This window comes from Sapajus apella, unplaced genomic scaffold (assembly GCF_009761245.1).
Source record: "Sapajus apella isolate SASKATOON/1434 unplaced genomic scaffold, GSC_monkey_1.0 scaffold112, whole genome shotgun sequence".
Lineage (NCBI taxonomy): Eukaryota > Metazoa > Chordata > Mammalia > Primates > Cebidae > Sapajus > Sapajus apella.
This window is the reverse complement of record NW_022437052.1, coordinates 1,312,734-1,332,789: the sequence shown is the minus strand read 5'-3', so window position 1 is coordinate 1,332,789 and position 20,056 is coordinate 1,312,734. Positions and strand designations below refer to the sequence as shown.

Sequence of the window (20,056 nt, the reverse complement as noted above, 5' to 3'; positions counted from 1 at the left end):
AAGGTTTTATTAAAATTGAGTTTAACATTAATAGCACACTAATATAAAGGTGAATTTTAACTTATTTGGTATAAAGTCATACAGGAAGCATTGTCAAATGTAAAATGGTGTTTGTTTGGCTTTCCTTGGTTTAAAAACTAATGCAAATAGGTGCTAAAGAGAATTTAGAAGGAAATGGATATTAACAGAGCAGAGAAAAATGTTATCCAAATTCTTTATGAGGGGAATCTGATTCCAACTGCATCAAGGGACTCATTGAGGGCCCCAAGCCATGTGTGACACAGTCATCAGAGTTTACAGGTGCATAGGAATTTATACCCTGGCCAAACGGGTTACAAACTGTTACTTAGTATGCAAGAAAACTAACAAACTATTTAAAAAATTACCCCTTGGGGGAAGGAATCCAGGCATAAGGCCATTCCAAAGTATCCAGATTGATTACACAGGGATGCCTCCAATTGGTCATCTAAAGTATTCATTAGTAGTAGTAGTAGATAACCCTACTCACTGGGTAGAAGCTATTTGTTTTCAAGTACAACTGCTAATAATATAGTCAAGATATTAGCTGAAAATATTATACCCAATTTTAGATTAATAGAACATTGATTCAGATAACAGGACTATTTTCACCTCATATATCATTAAGAAAATAGCCCAGGTACTGGATATAACATGCAAATATCATACTCCCTGGTACCCACCTTCATCAGGGAAAGTAGGATGGCCTATTACCCTGTTAAGAGTCTGAACTACTCCCCAAAAAGACATAGGGAACACGAGATGCTTTATGGAGTGCCTCATGTACATTCTACTACTGATCTCCCTATTTTGAAACAAAAAAAATCAGTTTCTCAGAAATTATATTCCTGATTTATCTTTTACTTTTCCTTCCCTCAGAACTAGCAAAAGGGCCACCTGTAGAGATTCCAACAAACCAACATCAGCCTGGGGATCATGTCCTTTTCAAAGGTTGGAAAGACAGAAAAGTTCAAACTGGCTTGAAAAGGACTTTATCTAACATTCCTAACTACCGAAATCGCAGTTCAGGCAGCAGAAAAAGGATGGACCCATCACACCCGAGTCAAGAAATCATTGCCCCCTCAAAAGTCATGGGCCATAGTCCCAGGGGAAACCATACCAAACTAAAGCTGAGAAAAATCTAACCCTCTTTCATCTATTCTATTACTCCTTCTACTTTCCTTGCTCTATTGCTGACCACCTAGTTATTAATGTAACCATGTCAATTTTGCCTCAAATTATTACATTTGATGCTTGCCTTGTTATACCCTATAGAGACTTGCCAAGTCAGAGACAACTCTCCACTTTAGAAAAGTAACTTTATCCTTCCTAACTCTCCTCTGACCAAAAAAAAAAAAAAAAAACAGAACAAAATATCTATTAACTGGAATAAGTTAATTTGAGAAGAGTTTGACAAAGATTCCAGTATAAACTGCAAATCTTGTACTCCTAGACCAGAGCTTCTCTGTCAAAGTTGGTCCAATGCTCTATAAAATACTAAAGAGTAAGAATGGACCACCCCAAGTAGTACCTGCAGTTTCTTAAAACCATATATTCATTTCACTAAAGGAGTTACTTCTCCCCATTGTCAGATAAACCAGTGTAATCCAGTACAGATTACCATCTCTGTTCCCCAGAGTTCTTCCCTTCCATTAAGCCATTTCTGTGGTATAGAATCAGAAGTCTCTGGGAAGGACCCCATAGGATACTTTCAAATGCACTTCATTGCCTCTTCACCTCTTGCATCCCCTTCTCCCTCTCCTAAGTTCTCCGTTAACAAACCTTCTATCATTATCTACCCAATGATAAAACCAAAGTAGTTGTTATTAGAGGTTAAAGATTTTAAAACAAACTATAGCAATTGAAACAGGGTATCAGGGTGCAAATGCTTGGCTGGAATGTATTAGATATTCTGTTTGCATGCTAGATAACAGTAATTATGCTTGTGCAACAGGCAGGCCAGAAACCCAGATTGTCCCCTTTCCATTTGGGTCATCCTCTCAAGGACTGGGCATAAGCTGTATGGTAGCTCTCTTCCAGAATCCGACAGCCTAGAGTGATGAGTCATGCAAGACTCTTTTACTGCTGTTCCCCATTGAGGGCCATTCAGCCTCCATCTCTGAGGTTAACTTCAGCTACTGCCTTTCATGGCAGGGGGAAATGTTGGAATTCCTTGAAGATTTAACAGGGTGCAATGAAACCAAGCCTTTTCAAGAGCTTACCAGTCTGCCTTTGTTCATCCCCAAGCAGATGTGTGGTGGTATTGCAGGAGACTATTGGTGGGTACTGTGCCAAGTAATTAGAGCTGTGCCCATGCACTAGTCCAATTGGCCATTCCTTTCACTCTAGTGTTCCATCAACATGATAAAAAAAAAAGAGAAAGAAAAATTATAAAAAAAGAACTGCTTCACATGGGTCTTTTAATCCCCATGTTTATATAAACACTATTAGTTATCAAATAAATTAAACCCTGATATCAAATAGCTGCAGAATTTAAGTTAATTTGTAGGTGGCAATTAATAAAAATGTAAATTAATTTCATTTATTATGATCAGCAGAAGTTTATTAATTACATCAGGGATGCTGCCAAAGAGATAGCAGAATAACTAAGCTAAGACATGTTAAGGAAGTTTGATGAGAAAAAAACTATAAAAACTCAAGATGGGGGATTGTTAGATATAGTGAACTCCAAGTATCTCTTCAAAGAATCAGTATGTCAGTATGTTCAGCTTTCTTATTCTTTAATTCTCCATTTTAAAGTTTAACTTCCTGGTTCTCTGTGCCCCCTTGCCTCTAGTTTGGGTAAACAACTTTCCTGCCAGTTCTAAACAGTAGTTCGCATCTGTTCCCCTGGTCACCTGCTTTGACCTGAGCCACCCCAGTCTACTCTGACCTGTTCCATAACCGTCCTTCCTTCCAAACTACCCACCCTGCCACTCTGGCTCATACCCCTGCTCTCTTTAAAATAGCCAATCAGAATTAATTTAGACTGTGTGGTCCAACCCTAGCCAATAGGGGAATGACAGAACAGTAGGGGCTACCTGTATGAGGAATAAAAACCCCTTCCCTCCTATTGTTAAGGTGTGTACTCACCATTGCTCCATCTATGAGATGTGCCCTTCTATAGAAGTTGTCTGCTGAGAAAATTTACATTCAAGTGCTACTTCTTTTGTGGCACCAGAAATTTACATATAACAATAATGTGGCCAAGCAAGGTACTTGAGTCCACTGTGAGCTCTCTCACAGCAACTGGGGAATGTAAGGTTTTTTTTGTCAGATTTAAAAACTTTAAAAATTTGTGTTTATTCAAGCAAATTTTGATCAACACTGGGCTAAAAATTGGGACAGAAACTGGACTGAGTCTAGCTTTGGATTGGGTCCAATAATTAACTGAATTGGATTCTCATATAAGCCTCAAATATATAAGTGGGTCACACATAAACTGGCAGCAAATGGTGATACAGCAAGGAGTGTAAATTCTAGCTTCTGGAAATTCATAGGGATTTTCTGCTCTATCCTTTTTGTTTCTTTTCCTTGCATGCTTAGATAGAGAAATCTCATAGGCTAAATTGATCACAAAGATCACAAAGGCAAAGCCAAGACAGAGTATAAAAATGGGACTTTTAATTTTCTACCTTCCTGTTTTATCTACCTTTACATGTATAGGTATTTGGCCTCAGAGGCAGAAAACACTTACTAAAATGGCAAAATCTTGTTAAGCATAATTTTAAATTACGTTGTAACATTCCAAATGAACAGCACTACGCTTCAAGAAATGCATTTAAAAATGACAGCTCCCAAATTAGGCTAACCCAGAGATGCCTATTGATGTGTAGAAACTTCTAAAATGATTTTGATATTTTTATTGTCACTCTTAAAAGACTCTTTACAAAAGGCAAATAAAAAGCATGAGTAACTAATTGATTTAAAAATTTTGACTCTATTAACCTGTGGGTTTACTTACTATCCTGTCCTAAAGACAAAAAGTAAGTTGGATACAAGTTTATACATGATGGGCCCTCAGGTGAGTACATAGGCTTGCCTCTTTCTGAGAGCTATTCATGCTAAGTCCCGGCATAGAGAATGTTTTCTTTGCCTTATTTTAATGGGTTCCACCCTAAACTGAGTAGTTTTAGCTAAGAAACAGAAGCTAAGTTAAAAAGACCACCTAAGGAACTAAAATCAGTTTCTAAAATACACCTTTATGGTATTTAGTTGGGTATTCTGAAATGCTTTTGTAACATAAATTTACCTTTACAATGGAAATTTCCATTTGTAAGAATGTCTGCTTCTGGGCACTGGGAAGAGAGGGAGGACTGAGGCACTGGAACCTCTGACAATAAAAGAAAACATTGGTTTAAATTTATATAACAAGACAAACTTTGTTTAGGGTGCTTTTTCTGGCCATCTCATCATGACCAGGCCTTTACCTAAACCTTTCCCTTTTGTTGGTTTTGGCAAATGATGGTGTTTAGGCCTGAACTAGTAAATGATTTTTAGGAAAGATAAATGGACCTTAGAAGAATGGGTAATTGTTTATGTCAAGGTTTGTCTGAATGTGAAGTCTCCTTTCCTGTGATAAAAGTTAATCTTCCTTGGTTTCTGGAACACCTAAGGAAAATATTAAGGACAATTGAGTTTTTCTTTGGAAAACAAATAAGGGAAATTCAAAAAGCTTTGCTCTGTTTATCTATTGGTAGCAATAATATACTAAAGTGACATATTTTAGGGTAATATTTTATAAACTTCTTCAGTAGTCAGCTTTTAAAAATTAACCAATCCAATTGTAATTGTTAAGAACTAGTAATGTAAAGGTAAATGACATTAAAATTACAATTGAACTTGGAGTTTTAAAACTCTTTTTCAGTAATTTAATATCTTAAGTAATAGATACTCATTAAATATCTGAATCATTTCTAAGCAAGTTAAATACTGAAATTTCAGTTTTATTAAGCCTAAGTTGTTTATATATTCCAACATCTTGCTTTTATATAGTAGAGAGGCAAAATATCTTTGCATATGTTAAGAAACAAAAAATTGACAAAACATACCTTTCTGAAAATTATAACATGGTTTTCACCTATAGATACTGATATAAAGCAGTTTAAAATTGCCCACTTCCTAGGGTTTTCACTGGAAATTAAGGTTACTATTAAATTTTTATTAATGTATGTGATTAAAATTACTAAATGAGATAAAAGATTTCATTTGCAAAGGGCACAAGAAAAACAAGATATATTTTTGGGAAGAAAGGTTATAAAGAAGATATAAGAATGTCATTTTTGTTCAAAGAAATTTGTTCAATTTAGAGGTGACTTAAAGGTTATTTTTAAAAGAAGGTATAGAGATAAAACTAACTGGGTATTGAAAATTAGAGTGTAAAAGAAAATCTTGTTTGGTTAAACTGACTCGGGTTAAATGAATGTATTATAAGTGTTTTTAAAATTGAGCCTTAATATCAAAAGTACACTAATATAAAACTAAAACTCAATTTTCTCTTTTAAATATTTTATGTAGTATTATTAATAAGAGAGTAAAAGATTTTCATTAACCTTTTGAGTGAACTACAAAAACCAAAAAAGGGGAAGGGGAGAGAAAGAGAAACAGATTTTGTGTGTTTTGTGCTGTCTTTATTAGGTATTTTGATTATTTGGAAAATTGAATCTCCTCTCTATAAAACAGTGAAGGTTTTTTCTTTCTAAATTCTGTTGGTTATCATTTTGTCTAAATGAATAATTATTACCATGGTCTGTGATCCTATTTTGATCAATTATTTTAAACCTTTGACATATTTGATAGACTTCCAAAAATCAAAATTCGAAACCAAAATGAAGTATTTTTTACCTCAAACTAACTTTGGATGTCCCAGAGGGCCCCTGAAGCATTTAAAAGAGAGATAATAAACAAAGATAATAAATGAAGGCTTATCTGATATGTTAAATTACACAAGAATCACTGTCAGGTAATAAGAAATAATGTTTAAACTTTTTTTGAATTACACTTACATGGTGGAACACTCCAAATTAATATGCTATTAATACATGTTCCAAACTTGTAGGCAATTCCTAAAATTGTGATATGTCTTGATGTATGTTATTAGTCATAATTATCACTATCATGTTGAATTATTACAAGCCACAGGAATAACCAAATTTCCTTGTCAGTTGCATCTTTAACCATGACTATTTTAAGTCTTGTTGTCCACTGTAAATTGCCTAATTTGGATGCTTTTTCTGAAAGCCCTTTATAAGCTATTAGATTTCTAAAGAGTTTTGCTTTCAAGGAAGTTCATGGAAAGTACTCCGAAAGTACAAAAATGTCTGATAACTTTAAGATTATACCATTGGACTGGATTTAAAAGAAGAAATAAAAAAACACAGAACTCTACCCAAGCAGGAGAAGAATTCAATTATAAGAAAATACTTTGACAGATTTTCATGCTAAGTCAGCCAGTAATGAAATTGTCAAAACATGCAATTTGAATGAACTCCTTGATCCAAGTCAAATGACCTATAATACTTAATTTAATAAACAGTGCTGTGCACTGGAACTGAAGAGACAAAATTGGTATTTCAGAGGATATAAATCTGTTAGAAACAAATTTTCAGTGCCGCAAAGAAATGTTACTCAAACATAAATTTTCTCAGCAAGGCAAATTTACTTCTATGGAAGGGTGCATCTCACAGATGGAGCAATGGCAAGAGCACCACGAACAAAGGAAAGCAGGGCCTTTTAATTCCTAACACAGTTGGCCTTAGCTGCTATGTTTAATGGTTGGGGTCATACAGCACAGCCTAAGCTAAACACAATTAGCTAATTTGAAGAGCGCAGGGAAGAACAGTTTCAGTGGGGAAAGCCGTTACAGAAGGGAGGGGGTGATTTCTTGGTGGGCATGCCTAAGCACAGCAGGCAGGGATAGGCTGATAGATCGGCAGGCAAGATAACTTTAGACAAAGAACAGGGAAATAAGACAGAAGTACAAGGAAGTAAAGACCTCTTGGAGATGATCACCTTCTTTGTAACAAAGTGAAACTCCTTGAAGAGGAACTGTCTAACTAATCGGTTTTAACAAAATCCAATATTAAAGTCTACTCACAGAGAGCCTGAATGGCTGCCTAGTCCTTCCTGCTTCCTTGACATCTCTCTATTATTAAAACTTGACACTCCATGACTCAACATGGAAGAGATAAAATAATTGAAATCATGAAAAACAAATGTGTGGAGACTTTTCTAAAATTGCTAAAATGATTTATAATCAATGTTTTGTTTATCAAAACCATAATAATGGAAAGATAATCAAAACATCAGGTACATTTCTGCTACCTGATGGGCCATATGAACATTTCTAGAGGGATTTTCATTCAATTGCTATTTTCAATCTATATTTTCTGGTGGTGTACAAACTTTTCCATGCAAGAAGACTAATGCTATAACCATGGCTAAAGGTTGTTAGAAAATGTGTTTTCCCCAGGAATATTCCTGGGGAAATCCCCAGTGATACTTGTTTCACTGGAAAAGCAGTAAAACAGTTAACTAAGTTATTATAGATACAATACCATTAAGCAAAACAAACTGAGACTACTGGATTGCCTTGATCAAAGGCATTGCAAATTGATGATAGTCACATCTACTTCCAATTGAAAACATAAGTTGACCCCTTATGAAATAGTCCCTGGAAGGCCTATGCTCCTAATAATAGAACCTAATATACCTCCTGCTCTCCTAAACTCTAATATGACTACATACTGTAAGGCTTTACTGTAGTATGCCAAAGTATATTTCTGCCAGTTAAAGGAAGCTTTTAATGAACCACCAGCTGAGGACAATCTAGAACACAGAGATTAGGTCTTCTGGAAGTGTCATCAGAGAAAGAAAGACTATCCTTTCCACTAACACTACAGCAAAACTGGGACCTCAAACTTTGGGTCCACATTTTGTAGCTCAGAAGCACCTCTCTATACTCTTGGAAATGGTACATCCATGTGGATCTTAAGGTAAAACTAAACAGGAAAATTTATATTCAGAAGCAGACAGTATCCTAGACATGGGCAGCTTTCCCAGGATTATGGGTAAATGCTTTTCTGTCATCATGAACTTTTATCTTTTTCTTATTTATGTATAACTCTTTTGCTCAGCAGGATAATGCTGTAATTAGATTTCCACAGTCAGTACCTTCTGTGGGTAACTTTATGGAGCATTTCATCTGTCATACCAAACACGAACTTTATACAACCTAATGGATCCCTTAGCTTACACAGTGGGTAATTTTAGCAACATCCCTAACTTAACTGTTGTTCAAATTACACTACTGCTCAGATTTCTAGGCTCACTTTTTCTCACTCCTTGTTTTAATTCAATTCAGTATGGGATACAAGGACCAGGACCAACACAAGGCAGTTTTGCACCAAAAGCCTAGAAGTTTCTTGCAAACTGATTTATGTGGTAGAGTACTACAGTGTTCTTTCAACCTGTAATAATTCTACCTCAGATCCTTGGCTAGAAACTGCTAATTTCACCATTCCAAGTAATGTATCCATAAACAACAGAATCAGAAAAGGGGTATTTGTATACATACATGGGGTTTACCTTTATTTGTGGAGAATTTTGCAGACAACCTTATACATGGTCAAACTTATACCTTGATTAATGGAAGATGAAAGGCCAGTGTGAGCTAGACAACTTAATAGTACTTTTGTTCCTTCATAGTCAGAAACAGAACATTGATCCACTCCATCTAACCTACATTGTAAGTTAAAAAGAACATTGCTGGGCCAGGCACGGTGGCTTACACCTGTAATCCAAGCACTTTGAGAGGCTGAGGTGGGTAGATCATTTGAGGTCAGAAGTTTGAGACCAGCCTGGCCAACATGGTAAAATCCTGTCCCTACTAAAAACACAAAAATGCACACCTGTAATTTCAGCTACTTGGGAGGCTGAGGCAGGAGAATCACTTGAAACTGGGAGGCAGAGGTTGCAGTGAGCCAAGATTGCACCACTGCACTGTGCAGTTGTCAACACTTCTTGTTGCACATGGATGAATAAAATGGGTGTTATAGAGACTCAGTTGCAAGACATTAACAAACAAGATGCTTAGTTAAAATGAGTACATTTCATCTGGCTAATTCTTTAATGTAGTAATATTAGTTGGGTTGGTTCATGGGAATCCTTGCTAAGAAGCACAATTCAAACTCTTGGTATTGTCTTCCTGATAGTTACAATAGTCTCCCTGATTTACAGTATTTGCTCAAAAGTTTTATTTTTTATTTTAATTTTTTTTTGGAGTTTTGCTCTTGTTTCCCAGGCTTGAGTGCAATGACACACTCTCAGCTCACTGCAACCTCTGTCCTTCAGGTTCAAGTGATCCTCCTTCCTCAGGCTCCTGAGTTAACTGGGATTACAGGTGCCTGCTACCATGCTCAGCTAATTTTTTATAATTTTAGTAGAGATGGAGTTTCACCATGTTGGCCAGGCTAGTCTCAAACTTCTGACCTTAAGTGATCCACCTTGGCCTCCCACAGTGCTGGGATTACATGTGTCACCCAGCCTCAAAAGTTTTAAATAGTTGCATGTAGCCATCTTTAGAACATTAAATGAGCTCCCTTTGACTGGAACAGCAAAATCTCAAACAAAAGCATTATTATGAGGACAGCATAACCTGTGAATGGTGTATTCAGACTAGAAGCTAAAAATGATGGTAATTGAGAAGAGTAGCACTCATGCCCTAAGGTTTGGTCACATTCTCATTTAGGCAAGAACCTAACCAAAAGGCAGGAACTGCTAAGCAGAATTATGGGAGGCCAATGTTTGTGACTGGGCCTTTTCCCTAGTCCCCAGTAGACCAGAACAAACTAAAATAGAATCACTCAGGCTAAGTGCCATATAATCAAAACAAAACTTTAAGCAGAGAGATACGGAAACCAGTTTTTTTTTCCCCCTTCTGACACCAAGAGATTCTGGTACAATGAGGAGATCCCTTTTGTTCTAACCCTTACAAAAAATCTAACCTGATGTAACTTGATGTTAATCAGGCATTTTTTTTTATTGTTCTGTTTTTTTATTCACACCTTGCAAAACCCATTGCTATTTTCTGGTGGGATTTGAGACCAAATAAGTCTATTTGCAGTGGCGACGGAGTTATGTCAATGCCTAAAGTTTGTTCAGTCTCTCAAAATTGAGAGGCTGATCAAAAGGGAAAATCGTTAAACTTTGGGTCAGTTTGGTCTAAAGCTGATTTGTTACATATTTTAAGTTTGGCTGAAAAGTTCCTCTGTACATAATGAACTATAATTTGACATGTAAACCACCTGTAACTTACCATGTAACAAGTAGCAGAGTCTTAGCCAACTACTGCAGCTAAAGTTCCATTAACTACAGTTAGTCAGCTGTTCAAACTAGATTCAAATAAGGCAAAGACCCAGCTGTAATCAATTCAGCTGTTTCTGTACCTCCCTTCTATTTTCTATATGCTGTTTCCCCTTTTTTGTGCATAAATTGTACCTGACCATGAGGCAGCCCTGGAGTTTCTGCAAACAGCTTCTATTATAGTTCTGGGGGATGCTTGATTTGCAAATCATTCTCTGCTCAATTAAACTTTATTAAATTTAATTTGTTTAAAGTATATTTTTTTAACACTATCTTCTCACCTAAGGATGCCTACCTTCTTTCTCAATCCTAACTCAGCTAAACAAGAAATAAAAACATGCTCTTAAAGTCCAAATAGACTTCTAGAGAGTTTCATTAATTAATACTGATTCATTTGGTAGAAATGTAGTAGTCCCCTCAACTGCAATTTTGTTTTCTGCAGGTTTAGTTACTCTGAGTCAACTGTGGTTTGAGAATATTACAGCACTTTTAGAGAGAATATGTAAGAGAGAGTAAATACACATATTTTCAGAACTTTTCTTATAGTATATTGTTGTAACTGTTCTATTTTATCAGTTATTAATTGCTTCCTGTGCCTAATTTATGAATTAAACTTTATCATATGTGTTTTTAGGCAAAAACACATTCATTATAGGTTAGATTCTGTATGATTTGGGGTTCCAGAAATCTACTGGGAGTCTTGGAATGTATCCCCCTTGGATGAGGCGAGATTGCCGTACTACAGTGCAGGTTGAATTTTTTGCAATAGTTTTCAAATTTCTGTCTATTTTCCTCTCATCCTAACACTGTCTGTCTCTTCTAAGTAGTTCAGTTTCTTCATTAACAGCTGCATGTGCCCTGTTTGACTGGTGGGACCTTCCTCCATTTGTATTGCCCTTCTCTCTACTCAATTCTAAACCTAATCCTATTTGCCCTTTGAAGTTCATATTTTCAAGATTCACCTATATTCTTTGGGCCTTCCTTATATATTCTTAATATCTACATAGGCCTTTCTTATTTTAAGTACAAGGAGGACACAAAGCAGCATAAGTGAGGTGTGCTGAGGGAGGGAGTGCGGGAGGGAGAATGGAATACAGAGGACAAAAAAGAACGAACTTAATTAGAAACAGAAAACCGTGGATTTGTGTGCTTTTTTTTCCCCTTTAATCTGAAACTTTATGAACTTGAGACAATTGCTTTGTGCCTATTTTCTCATGTATAAATTATAGCTGAAAATGCCTTCCCTGGTCCTTCATGAAAGAGCTTTTAAGAAAAATGTATGGATATATGGTGAAATGGTATAAGAAGTAAAATCACTATGAAGAGTTTTAAAGTATTATTTATGCCCATGTTACACTTTTTTGGAAATATAGTGTTACTTTGAAGTTCATACAGGTGATTTTTCAGTCAATATCTTAGAATGTAGAATATATTTTTCAGTGGATATAATTTTGAAATTTTGGTTCTGATAAAAGCCTATTTAAACTGTATTAGAAATAGCACATATATATACAAGGCATGTATGCATGCATATATATGTATACAACATATTTATGTACATAACATGATCTGTGTAGCAAAATGATAGAAAATATTGTTGTTCTAGTAGGTACTAGAGATGAAAGTTGATAATAACCTTTATTCAAAATGATATTTCTTAAAAAAAACTGATTACTGGTACTTGAAGAAAACTGGATGTAATTAGAGGAGTGCAAGATGTAGATACCTTTCACAGAGATTCTGAAGGAGATTTATGAACACTTTAAATCACTTTAGAAATTAAAGCCCAGATTCTTAATTAGACACTGTGATTTCAGAACTTTAAGACAGGCAAATAATTATTAACAATAGTCTTTCTTGTCTTCAAGAAAAATAGCAAAGATGAGAGAGGGAGGGTGTTTTCTAACACATTGATGAGAAGTAGAAGCAGGAAAAAAGGTTTAAAAATAACAGCTACCACTTATTGAGGGATTAGAATGAGCCACATAAGTGATTTGCTTAAGCTCTTTAGCTACTAATACTTGTTTCATTTGCCTGCTTCTTTCGTTCAAGGTTGACTTTGAGCAAGAAATAGTATACATCTTTTTTCAAATGCAGATATCATGAGTATTTACCTTGCAAATTTTCAAAATTTGAACACACTCATCTGGTGCGGAACAAACATCCTGATCAAGAAACAGAAAATTATGAGTCATGTACCCGTGTCACATGTACTCGTCTCACTTCTAACCCCATGCCATGGATAAGTACTGCCCTGACTTCTGAAACTATAGGGTAATTTGGCTTTGTTTTAAACATTATATAAATGCCATAATATAGTATATGTTCTTTCGTGTCTTTTTGGCCATTTTGTTTGAGATAGTTATCAGTGATATTGTACACAGTTGCAATTCGTTCACTTTTACTGCTGTAGAAATGTAGCCTCTTCCATGAAATGTCTTTTTTTGATATCTTAGCATTTGTAAAATTATATTGTTTTTATAAATGTTCTATTTATAATTTTTGTGAGCATATAGTAGGTATATGTATTTATAGTATAAATACATGTATGTATAAAGTAGGTATATGTAATAGTAGTATATGTATATAGTAGGTATATGTATTTATGGGGTACATGAGATATTTGTCTTTTTATTTTTAATTTACATTAAAATTTTACTTGATGTATAATTTTATATAATCTGGCTATGAATATATATTCATGTATATATATGATCACATATATCATATATATTTTTTTCCCACTCCATGACATGTATTCTCATTTTGCTTCTGGTATCCACCACACTTAAGAAACAGAAAGTTGAATCTCGATCCAAGATGGTCGTTTAGGAACAGCTAAGGATTGCAGCTCCCAGTGAAAGTGCAGAGGGTGAGTGGACGCCGCATTTTTATTGACCACAGACTAGGAAATTCCCAGGTGGAGGAACTCCACAGGTCACCAGTGTGGCTGTTTCGGCCAGCGTGCCTGTGCCGGCCGGCGCCGCTGCTTTGCCCCGTGTGGCTGCTTTGTCGGCGCCCCAGAGCCGCAGTTCTCCATACAAAATACACCGGTCCAGGTGCCCTTTTGGCTGGCGATTGGAGCCACGGGAAGTTACCCATTTGTCTGTCTAAAAAGGGGACTGAGCAGAGAGCCAGGACAGTAGATTCCAGGGCAAAAAAAAAAAAAAAACACCACACACCTCAGTGCCGCTATTTAAGCCAGCGCAGTGAGTGGCCGCAGGGGAAAACAAACAGACCCCAGCGCCTCTTCAACAGGCGACTGGAACACCAACTTAAAAAAGGCTCTGAGGCAGGGAGCCAGGCGATCAGGCTCGGCTGGTCCCACCACCACAAAAGAACAGCAACCAGAAACTCTGGATTGAGAGTTTCACAGCAAGAGCAGATGAACCTGGGACGGTCCAGCGCTGTGGGGGAGGGGCGTCCACCATTACTGAGTCAGCCCGCCACGACAGAGGTAGTTGGCCAATGCTGAGGCAGTCCACCGTTGCCAAGGCAACCCACCATGGCTGAGGCAGCCCGCCGTTGCCAAGGAAACCCGCCATTGCTGAGGCAGCCCGCCGTTGCCAAGGCAACCCACCACAGCAGAGAGACTCCGCCTCAACAGAGGCAGGTCACCATCGCCAAAGCAGTTCTAACTACACCCATATAAACAGGACTGCAAGGAAGTTCACTCGGCAGCTCAGCAAAGCCTATACAGGCCGACAGTGACTAGGCTGCATCCTTGCTGGGCTGGGCAGGTCTGAAGGGAAAAAAAAGAAGGCAGCAGCATAACAGATACTCATAAATGAAACCCTAAATCCCTGGGACAGAGCACCTGGGAACAAAAAGCAGTTTATGTGTTCTGCTGCAGCAGACCTAAACGTACCTGCCCAGCAGTTCTGAATGAACAACAACAGAGCTCACAGCTCACCATTTGAGCTCCTATAAAGAGGAAACCATCTCCTCAACCAGCTCCCTGTCCCCTATATATCCAAAGAGACACCTCATAAAGGAGAGATCAGATTGACACTAGGCGGGTATCATTCTGGGACAAAGATAGCAGAAGAAGAAAACTGGTAACAACCCTTACAGTTCAGCAGCTGCTGCAGGTGAACCCCAGGCAAGCAGGGCCTGGAGTGAACCTCAGCAGACCTACAGCAGAGGGGCCAGACTGTCAGAAGGAAAACCAAGAAACAGAAATAACCTCATCATCAACAAACAGAATGTCAATCTGAAAGATTTGAGACCCAATCTGAAAGCCAGCAACTACAAAGTCGACAGGTGGATAAATCCTTAAAGATGGGAAGAAACCAGCGCAAAAAGGATGAAAACACCCAAAACCAGAACACCTCTCCTCCTGCAAGGGATCACAACTCCTCACCAGCAAGGGAACAAGGTTGGAGGGAGAACGAGTGTGATGAAATGACAGAATCAGACTTCAGAAGGTGGGTAGTAAGAAACTTCTGTGAACTTAAAGAGCATGTTCTAACCAAATGCAAAAAAACTAAGAACTTGAGAAAAGATTTGACGAAATGCTAACAAGAATGGACAAAATAGAAAGGAAAATAAGTGAATTGATGGAGCTGAAAAACGCAACACGAGAACTTCGTGAAGCATGTACAAGTATCAACAGCCGAATTGACCAAGCAGAAGAAAGGATATCAAAGGTCGAAGATCAACTCAATGAAGTAAAACGGGAAGGCAAGATTGGAGAAAAAAGGGTAAAAAGGAATGAACAAAATCTCCAAGAAATGTGGGATTATGTGAAAAGACCTAATCTACGTTTGATAGGCGTACCTGAATGCGATGAAGAGAATGAATCCAAGCTGGAAAATACTCTTCAGGATATTATCCAGGAAAACTTCCCCAACCTAGCAAGGCAGGCAAACATTCAAGTCCAGGAAATACAGAGAACACCACAAAGATATTCATCAAGAAGAGCAACCCCAAGGCACATAATCGTCAGATTCACCAGGGTCGAAATGAAGGAGAAAATACTAAGGGCAGCCAGAGAGAAGGTCAGGTTACCATAAAGGGAAGCCCATCAGACTCACAGCAGATCTCTCAGCAGAAACCCTACAAGCCAGAAGAGAGTGGGGGCAAATATTCAACATCCTTAAAGAAAAGAACTTTCAACCCAGAATCTCCTATCCAGCCAAACTAAGCTTCATAAGTGAAGGAAAAATAAAATCCTTTGGGAACATGCAAGTACTCAGAGATTTCGTCACCACTGGGCCAGCTCTACAAGAGCTCCTGAAAGAGGCTCTACACATATAAAGGAACAACAAGTACCAGCTCAACTAAAGGGCAAAACACCCAGATAGCACCAAAATGGCAGTATCAAATTCACACATAACAATATTAACCCTAAATGTAAATGGACTAAATGCCCCAATCAAAAGACACAGACTGACAAATTGGATAAAAAGACAAAACCCATCGGTGTGCTGTATCCAGGAAACCCATCTCACATGCAAGGATACACAAAGGCTCAAAATAAAGGGATGGAGGAAGATTTACCAAGCAAATGGAGAGCAAAAAAAACCAGGAGTTGCAATTCTCATCTCTGATAAATTAGACTTTAAAGCAACAAAGATCATAAGAGACAAAGAGGGACATTACATAATGGTAAAAGGATCAATGCAACAAGAAGAGCTAACGATCCTAAATATATACGCACCCAATACAGGAGCATCCAGATACATAAGGCAAGTTCTTAATGACTTACAAAGGGACTTAGACTCCCACACAATAATAGTGGGAGACTTTAACACCCCATTGTCAACATTAGACAGATCAACCAGACAGAAAATTAACAAGGATATCCAGGACGTGAACTCAGACCTGGACCAAGCAAACCTAATAGACATTTACAGAACTCTCCACCCAAAATCCACAGAGTATACATTCTTCTCAGCACCACATCACACCTACTCTAAAATTGACCACATAATTGGGAGTAAATCACTCCTCAGCAAATGCAAAAGAATGGAAATCGTAACAAACAGTCTCTCAGACCACAGTGCAATCAAGTTGGAACTCAGAATTCAAAAACTAACCCAGAACCGCACAGCTTCATGGAAACTGAACAACTTGCTCTTGAATGTTGACTGGATAAACAATGAAATTAAGACAGGAATAAAGATGTTCTTTGAAACCAACGAGAATGAAGACACAACATACCAGAATCTCTGAGACACATTTAAAGCAGTCTCTAGAGGAAAATATATAGCAATAAGTGCCCACATGAGAAGCAAGGAGAGATCAAAAATTGATACCATATTGTCAAAACTGAAAGAGCTAGAGGAGCAAGATTAAAAAACTCAAAGTCTAGCAGAAGACAAGAAATAGCTAAGATCAGAGCAGAACTGAAGGAGATAGAGACACAAAAAACCCTTCAAAAAATCAATAAATCCAGGAGCTGGTTTTTTGAAAAAATCAACAAAATAGACAGACCACTAGCCCGATTAATAAAAAAGAAAAGAGAGAATAACCAAATTGATGCAATAAGAAACAATAAAGGGGATATCACCACAGATTCCATAGAAATTCAAACAATCAACAGAGATTATTACAAACAACTCTATGCACACAAACTAATAAACCTGGAAGAAATGGATAAATTCCTGGACTCTTGCCTCCTCCCAAGCCTAAACCAGGAAGAAGCTGAAACCCTGAACAGATCCTAACAAGGTCTGAAGTTGAGGCAGCAATTAAGAGATTACCACCCAAAAAAAGCCCAGGTCCAGATGGGTTCACAGCTGAATTCTACCAGACGTACAAAGAGGAGCTGGTACCATACCTTCTGAAACTATTCCAAACAATACAAAAAGAGGGAATTCTTCCCAAATCATTTTATGAGACCAACATCATCCTGATTCCAAAACCCAGCAGAGACTCAACAAGAAAAGAAAACTTCAGGCCAATATCCATGATGAACATAGATGCAAAAATCTTCAATAAAATACTGAGAAGCCGATTGCAACAGCAAATCAAAAAGCTTATCCACCATGATCAAGTAGGCTTCATCCCGGGGATGGAAGGCTGGTTCAACATACACAAGTCTGTAAACGTAATTCACGACATAAATAGAACCAAAGACAAAAACTACATGATTATCTCAATTGATGCAGAGAAAGCCTTTGACAAAATTCAACAGCCCTTTATGCTAAAAACCCTCAATAAGCTAGGTATCGATGGAACGTATCTCAAAATAATAAAAGCTATTTATGACAAACCAACAGCCAATATCATACTGAATGGGCAAAAACTGGAAGCATTCTCCTTGAAATGTGGCACCAGACAAGGATGCCCTCTCTCACCACTGCTATTCAATATAGTATTAGAAGTTCTAGCCAGAGCAATCAGGCAAGAAAAAGAAATAAAGGGCATTCAAATAGGAAAGGAGGAAGTCAAATTGTCTCTATTTGCAGACGACATGATTGTATATCTAGAAGACCCCATTGTCTCAGCCCCAAACCTCTTGAAACTGATAAGCAAGTTCAGCAAAGTCTCAGGATACAAAATAATGTGCAAAAATCACATGCATTCCTATACACCAATAACGGACTTAAAGAGAGCCAAATCAAGAACAAACTTCCATTCACAACTGCCACAAAGTGAATAAAATACCTAGGAATACAACTAACAAGGAACGTAAAGGGCCTCTTCAAGGAGAACTACAAGCCACTGCTCAATGAAATAAGAGAGGACACAAACAGATGGAGAAACATTCCATGTTCATGGTTAGGAACAATCAATATCGTGAAAATGGCCATACTGCCCAAAGTAATTTACAGATTCAATGCTATCCCCATTAATCTACCAATGACCTTCTTCGCAGAACTGGAAAAAACCATCTTAAGCTTCATATGGAACCAAAAGAGAGCCCGCATAGCCAAGTCAATTCTAAGCAAAAAGAACAAAGTGGGGGGCATCACACTACCAGACTTCAAACTATACTACAAGGCTACAGTAATCAAAACAGCATGGTACTGGTACCAAAACAGAGATATAGACCAATGGAACAGAACAGAGGTCTTGGAGGCAACACAACATATCTACAAGCATCTGATCTTTGACAAACCAGACAAAAACAAGCAATGGGGAAAGGATTCCCTGTTCAATAAATGGTGTTGGGAAAGCTGGCTAGCCATGTGCAGAAAGCAGAAACTGGATACATTCCTGATGCCTTACACTAAAATTAACTCCAGATGGATTAAAGACTTAAACATAAGACCTAACACCATAAAAACCCTAGAAGACAATCTAGGCAAAACCATTCAGGACATAGGTGTAGGCAAGGACTTCATGACCAAAACACCAAAAGCATTGACAACAAAAGCCAAAATAGACAAATGGACCTAATCTAACTCCACAGCTTCTGTACAGCAAAATAAACAGTCATTAGAGTGAATCGGCAACCAATAGAATGGGAAAAAATTTTTGCAGTTTACCCATCTGACAAAGGGCCGATATCCAGAATTTACAAAGAACAAAAACAGATTTACAAGAAAAAAACTAACAAGCCCATTCAAAAGTGGGCAAAGGATATGAACAGACACTTTACAAAAGAAGACATACATGAGGCCAACAAACTTATGAAAAAATGCTCATCATCACTGGTCACCAGAGAAATGCAAATCAAAACAACATTGAGATACCATCTCACGCCAGTTAGAATGGTGATCATTAAAAAATCTGGAGACAACAGATGCTGGAGAGGATGTGGAGAAACAGGAACACTTTTGCACTGTTGGTGGGAGTGTAAATTAGTTCAACCATTGTGGAAGACAGTGTGGCAATTCCTCAAGAAATTTGACCCAGCAATCCCATTACTGGGTATATATCCAAAGGATTACAAATCGTTCTACTATAAGGACATGTGCATACGAATGTTCATTGCAGCACTGTATACAATAGCAAAGACCTGGAACCAACCCAAATGCCCATCGACGATAGACTGGATAGGGAAAATGTGGCACATATACACCATGGAATATTATGCAGTCATCAAAAACGATGAGTTTGGGTCCTTTGTAGGGACATGGATGAACCTGGAAACCATCATTCTCAGCAAACTGACAGAAGAGCAGAAGATCAAACACCACATGTTCTCACTCATAGGTGGGTGTTGAACAATGAGAACACATGGACACAGGGTGGGGAGCACTACACACTGAGGTCAGTTTGGGGGGAATAGGGGAGGGACAGTGGGGGTTGGGGAGCTGGGGAGAGATAGCAAGGGGAGAAATGCCAGATGTAGGTGATGTGGAGGAAAGCAGCAAATCACACTGCCACGTGTGTACCTATGCAACAATTTTGCATGTTCTTTACATGTACCCCAAAACCTAAAATGCAATAAAATAAATAAATGGAAAAAAAAAGATATTTTGCCATATATCCTTTTGAAGCTTGATTATTAATGTACTTTTTCTCATTTAGATAAGCAATCATCTGGAATAGATCTGTGTGCATAGTATAAAGTCTATAGCTATGGTTTATATTTTTTCATATTAGAACTTGTGTTAGTTTTATACTGTTGATTTAAAATATTAGCACAAATTTGATGGCTGAAAACAACATAAATGTATCATCATACAATGTTCTAGGTTAGAAGTCTAACAGAAGTCTTGTCGAGCTAACATTAAGTTTTTGGCAAGGCTATGTTTCTTGCTGCAGGCTTTAGGGGAGA

General features: G+C 37.6%; 1 long non-coding RNA gene across 1 annotated transcript; it reads right to left on the bottom strand.

Annotated features, from left to right (window-relative positions):
- Positions 1–2,758: 2,758 nt before the first annotated feature.
- LOC116537568 lies at positions 2,759–13,439 on the bottom strand. The gene is made up of 3 exons (XR_004263199.1): positions 13,430–13,439; positions 7,730–7,740; positions 2,759–2,901 (listed from the first exon to the last, which is right to left on the bottom strand). It is a non-coding gene; the product is annotated as an uncharacterized LOC116537568 (long non-coding RNA).
- Positions 13,440–20,056: the final 6,617 nt, after the last annotated feature.